This window comes from Pteropus medius, unplaced genomic scaffold, assembly GCF_902729225.1.
Source record: "Pteropus medius unplaced genomic scaffold, Ma_sr-lr_union100, whole genome shotgun sequence".
NCBI classification, from domain to species: Eukaryota; Metazoa; Chordata; class Mammalia; order Chiroptera; family Pteropodidae; genus Pteropus; species Pteropus medius.
In genome coordinates this window covers 13,868,927-13,874,926 of record NW_024354502.1, presented here as the reverse complement: position 1 = coordinate 13,874,926, position 6,000 = coordinate 13,868,927, and positions in this window count along the sequence as shown.

Here is a 6,000-nt window from a genome sequence, read left to right as displayed (position 1 = left end):
CTGTTCATGTAAGTATCAGTTAACGAGCCCTGCTCTCCTCATATGCACGATGTCCTTTAAAGGATGTCATATAAAATTAAATGGAAAAGTTCTTCCTCTGCGCTCTGAAAAATAGTTCTAGAATATAGATGTCACTAATGTGTAAGAAAGATGATTTTGCTAATTGAATTATAAAATATATCTGCTAAAATTTCTCTGAAGATTTATTTACAAGATAGTAGGAAGAATCCTGAGTGGAGAGATAGGCTTTATTAAGACAGCAGAAGAGTACCGTTAAAGAATTTGTCAAATGTGCATTGATGGTAGTACATTGGTTGAAATTGTTTTCTTCCCCCCGCTTTTAATACTCTCCCTCCCCCACTTCCACCCTTGCCATTTCCCCTTGAGAGATCGACTCTTCGACATCCTCCTCCCGCACCCTCAGTGTGGGACCATGGCACTGGTATGGTCAAATCGCTCCACCTGGGAGGCATGAGCTAGGACCTTCTGCGCTAGAAACAGGCGTGCTGCTTGCTTCACTGTGACCACCTCTAGAATTCTTCTTCTAGAGTTAAAATATTCTATCTTAGAAAGTTCGAAAGAATTTCTGCTGTTAGCATGTGCAGTTATTTCTTTTTGTTTTGAAATCTTAAATTAATTAGTTCATATAGAAAAACTGTAATGAAAAGTAGGGCCAACTTTACTTGCCACATCACTTCCTTCCTTCCTTCTATTCTTCTTTACAACCCCCTTCCTTCTTCTTCCTTCCTTCCTTCCTTCCTTCCTTCCTTTTTCTTTCTTTCTTTTTCTTTCTTTTTTCCTGATGGCTGGTGATCAAGGTGATACTATGGGATGTGGAGAATTTGTTTTTTAACTTTAGGAGTAAGGTCTGTTGAAAGGAATTTCCTGCAAAGTATAGTTACCATAGCAACTGTAACTGTCTTTTATTTTCACATGCACTATTAAGAATTAGTTGACGACAATAATTATAGACTAGTTGAAGATAAAACATTTGCTGTACAGCAAAGACATGTATAAAGACATGGTTTGGGGGAAATTGTCCTTGTTTAGGGAAACAGAAATTACTCTTTAAGTAAGATTTGATTTTGTTACTTAGATGGTTGAAATTCTATCTACACATCCCTTGTGAAGTATTTAGGTGATTAGTGATACATGTCAAGAAACATTTTCTTTCCCATAATTTCAAAATCACATGTGTTACCCTAAATTCTTTTCCCTCCCCATCCCCCATATGTGTGTATATCTGTGTGTGCATGTGCCAAACTTGTAGAAACTTTTTTAGTTCAATCATTATTTCTTCAGAAATAATTTGGTTGAACAATAAAATAATGTAGAAAATACATTACCATTATCTTCTTTTATTTATAAAACCTCTTAGACTACAGACCTTCTCTAGAAGGTGATGCAAATTTTCACATAAGTGAAAGAAATGTCACTCAACTTAAAACATGAAAAGGAAATCCAAAAATTGACTTATTTTCCCTATTATTTCAGATTTAGTTGTACTGTGTTGTTGAAAGTTAATGTATTTATCTACAGTGGTTTTACATACTTAATATGTAAACATGAAAGTATTTTTCAGTCATTAGATTATTAATAATGCCCGTTAAACTGTATCATACTGAGTGTGGTATTATCAGTCCAGAAATGAATTAAATGGAGTTTAATTTGTTTTTGAAATATCCCCATGGAATACCTTTTTATTAATGCCATTTTTTGTTCAAGAATAGAAATAGCATGGTAGTGACAATTCTGGGCAGCATTAACTATGGTGCATTTCAGTAGGTGATGATAAAAATGTTTTCTGAGATACAAAATCTTTCTCTGAAGCTAACATAAGCAGACTAGAATTGTCTTTTTAACTCTTTTAGAGTGACAGGGTAGAGTGGGGGAAATAAAGTGCTGTGAGGGGGTGCTGTGGATAGTCAAGGGAGGAGAGCATGACTATTAGCTGCCGTTCCGAGACCAAACGTGGCAATGAGTGCTCTAGTTCATCCACCAAACTTCTTTTTCTAACTCTTCCCGCAGAGAGAGCGGCCCATGGGATCCACAGAGGGGCTACTTCTACACATGCTTGGGGAAGCGCCCTGTGTGGGTCCAGGGCTTGCCTGTGGTGGCCATGAAAATGCGCTGCTCAGATCTCCTCCAGAAGGGGCCTGGTTACTGACAGCCCGAGCTACTTCTCTGCCAAAGTATTAATGTAATCCCATTTCTAAAAGAGGTGGAACTCTTTAACAGGTTGCTTTTGCTCAGGACTCTCCATCAACCTGGCTGATATTTTCTTAGAACTGGACCATAATCAGAGACCTTTTTTAAGTCCAATTTTCCTCTTTCCTTCTTCCTCTCATGTGTCAGATCTGCATCATGGCCTGAAGATTCTTCCCACTTTCTCAAGATAATTCTTTAGAACTCCCCCCCGCCCCGCCCCCAGCAAATGTCTTGTACATAGTGATGTGTGATAATCATAACATCTTGGCATCTTCTTCTCAGCGAACTTAAACTAACATAGAGTTTGAGAGAATATCAATAATTTGGTATTAACTGTGCTAAACAAGAGGTATGTATTGGGTTATAGATGTAGATATCGAGTAGACAGTTAGATACATAAGACTGAAGATGCAGGAAATGAGAGGAGAGGTCTAGTTTGCAGACAGAGATTTGGGAGTTGACCAAGCATCACTGGTATTTAAGCCGTAGAGTAGGATGACTTTACCAAGGGAGCAATGTAAATAGAGAGGAGAAGAGCACTTAGGATTAAGCTCTGACAGACCCACTTCAACCAGAAAAAATGAATCAACAGTGGGATGGGGCACATTCAGGAAAGTGTGGTGGGCTAGAAGTTGAGGGAAGAAAATGTTTCAAGGAAGCCCATAATTTTAATTGCTGCCTATGGATCAAGTAATATAAAGTCTGAGAATTAATAATTAGGTTTAGCATTGAAGGTATATTTGCTGACCTGGGGAAGAACAGTTTTAGAGGAAATAGAGATGTGAGACTGACTTGAGTGGTTTTTCAAGAAAAAATAGGAGGAAAAGTGGATATAGAGATGGAGAGAGCGAGTATCGAAAATGCTGTAGAGGAGCTTTGCCATAAAGGAGAATAGCCAATCGGGGGAAGTAGACTTGAGAAGCTTTTTGTTTGTTTGTGCACTTTTGTTTTTATTTTTAAGTGGGAAAATTAAATCATGTTTGTATTCTGATAGAAATGATCCAGTAGGAAAAGTGACGGTATTGTAGAGGAGGGCGAAAACTTTCTGAAGCAATATTCTAAAGTCGGAGAGGAGAGATAGGACGGTTCAACCCTTATAATAGGAACAAAGGCAGAATGAATAGGAACAGATGGAGGTAGGTGGATAAATGTGGGTGCTGGACCTTGCAGAAAATCTGATTCTATTTTCTGAGTGAAAATGGAATCACAGGGAGGTGTTAGAGGTTTATATTTATTTAGAGAGAGTGAATAGATTCAGGAATTGCAATATGATTGCCTAGCAGCATTAAGAACCCATTTGGGATTGCAGGCATGAATGTAAAGTGAGAGTAGTCAGCATACATTATTTTTCTCTGTAATTATAATCAACTCTTCAGGTGCAAGCACAAGTAGGCATTGGATAGGGATGAATTAGGGCTTGGGTTTTACTGACTGTAAAGCAAGAAGTGATAGAGGGGCAGTGGAGTTGAGGGGGTAGGTAGGTAAGGGAGAGATTTTCATATAAGGCAAGTGAAGACATGAAGATGGTGAGCATCTGGGTTATCCCATTACTCCTGAAGACATACCATGTAAGCACTTGCCAGTGGGGTTTATAAATAAAGCTCTCCTTATGTGACATTTTTATGCTGTATCTCAGCATGGGTTGGAGAGAGATTTAGGAGTGGGGGTGTTTTGCAAAGGAAATCAGCAAGGTGATAACACATCACTTGCCAACCAATATCTTGCCCTTCAGAATGTAGAATGATTTATAAGACAGATGTGTTAATGGCTAATATTTTGAAAGAACGGGCTTTTCATGTTAACAAAATATATAGTGAAAAAATTTGTCAAAGCAGTAAGCTCACCCGTGATGATATTTTGCTTAGATAACTTGTGTCAGTATGTAGATTTTCTGTAGTGAAAAGATTTCAATGATAGTAAGAGTTCCACTGAAACAGTTCAGGGTTTTCTACCTCAGTCAACTTGTTTGAGCATCTAATAAATTGTACTTAATAGTAATTTGTGTTAAAATAATAAATGCAATAATTCCTTATATATAAACAATAAAACGTGAGTATGATGCCACTTCTATTAGAGATACCTCAGTAATTCCTTAAAATTGCTCTTTAGTTACTCAAGAATTACCTCTGTGCATGCAAATATTTTTAATTAGTATTCTCTGAGGTTAAAGCCAATAATTTCATTATTTACATTTCCGAACAAATTAAATTGTCCTATAGCAATAATTCTTAGATTTAAAAGAAATGCCAAATGTTTTTTAAGTGATATGATATAAAATTAAGAGTTCCTGCCTTGATTTGTTACTTAAATTTGGTTTGCTTACTTATATGTACATTTGTTGAATAAGTACACTGATATGTTATATAACAAACAGCAAAGTTGACTAAGCAGTGATATTTAAAAATTTCTTTTGAAATGTCCACATCTTAACAATAAAATTTATGCAGCTAACATACCACATTGTGGAGATCATGTTTAGAATCTTCTGTGGTATGAAAAAAATATATAATGCATATAGTTTTTTCATTTTCATTTTCCAACTATTAAGTATTCTAAAGATAATATTTTTCTTATTTAATAATGACTATAAGGTATGAGAGCAACTATCCCTTAAAATCACCATTCCACCTCTGAGAATAAGCAGATATTTTTAAGGCGTATTAAATCTTTTCACCCACAGAAAATTGACTTGCCTGCCTAGAAAGTGAATTCCTCTACATAGGTTGTATGGGGATAATGAAATATGTAATGTGACTTTTAGGAGTATCATTTTTAAGGTCTAGCAGATTGGAATTGATTCCTGGCTCTGTCACTTACGCATGGGCTGCGTAAATGTGGGCAAGTTACTTCATCTTTTTATACCTCAGTTTTGTCATCGTGTTCCCCTCACATCCTCAAATAGAATATTGAATACAAGAGAAAAGGGACTTCATCTGGTTTAAAAATCTCTAGTGCCCAGCACAGAGTTAGGTCCTGAACAAATATTTGTTGAATGAATAAATATATAAAATATATACTTAGAAGAGTACATGAATACTAATTGTATAATGGGGATATTTTGAGGATAAAGGTACATAAAACATGATGCATACAGAGTGTGGTCCTGGATCAGAGTAACTGTTCTTGTTGGAGAGAGTTCTGGGGAAGCCAGGGTGAGTTTGCCTTATGTGTCTGAACTTTCTTTGCCCTTCAGACTGCAGAACAGATTTAATTAGAACTTGTGGCCTTATGCCATGCTCTAGAACCATGATCTGTGTAAGAGGGGAGATATTTAGTTATTTCTACTCATATCTCCTCAATCTTTCATAATATTTAGGAAAAACAAGCCCAGTGGATTAAAGTATTTTAGCATACAATCTAAAGCTCATGCCATCAATAAAAATGTTTTTAGAGCTTAAGCATGCATATCACTGGAGGTTCATTGATTTTAAAATGCATACTTTAAATTTTTACGTAGCCAAAATCTGGATGCATTTGACACTCGGTGGCATCTTACAATTGATTGGCTTTTCTTTTTCATTCTCTCTCTCTTCCCCTTTCCTTCCTTTTTCTTTCCTTTGTAGTTCATAATATAATAAGGTGTGTTCAGTAGAATTGATAAAATACGGTATAGCTATATATAATAGCAGTATTTCTTCATGTTTATTTCTTACCACACCCAAACCTGGCAAGGATTTTTTTTTCTCATTTCATACCCCATGAAATTTTAATACTGTAGATATACTCTACATCTGTTTATGTGTTACACGTATATATGTGTTTTATGAATGTAAAGAGTAAGATATTCTTGTC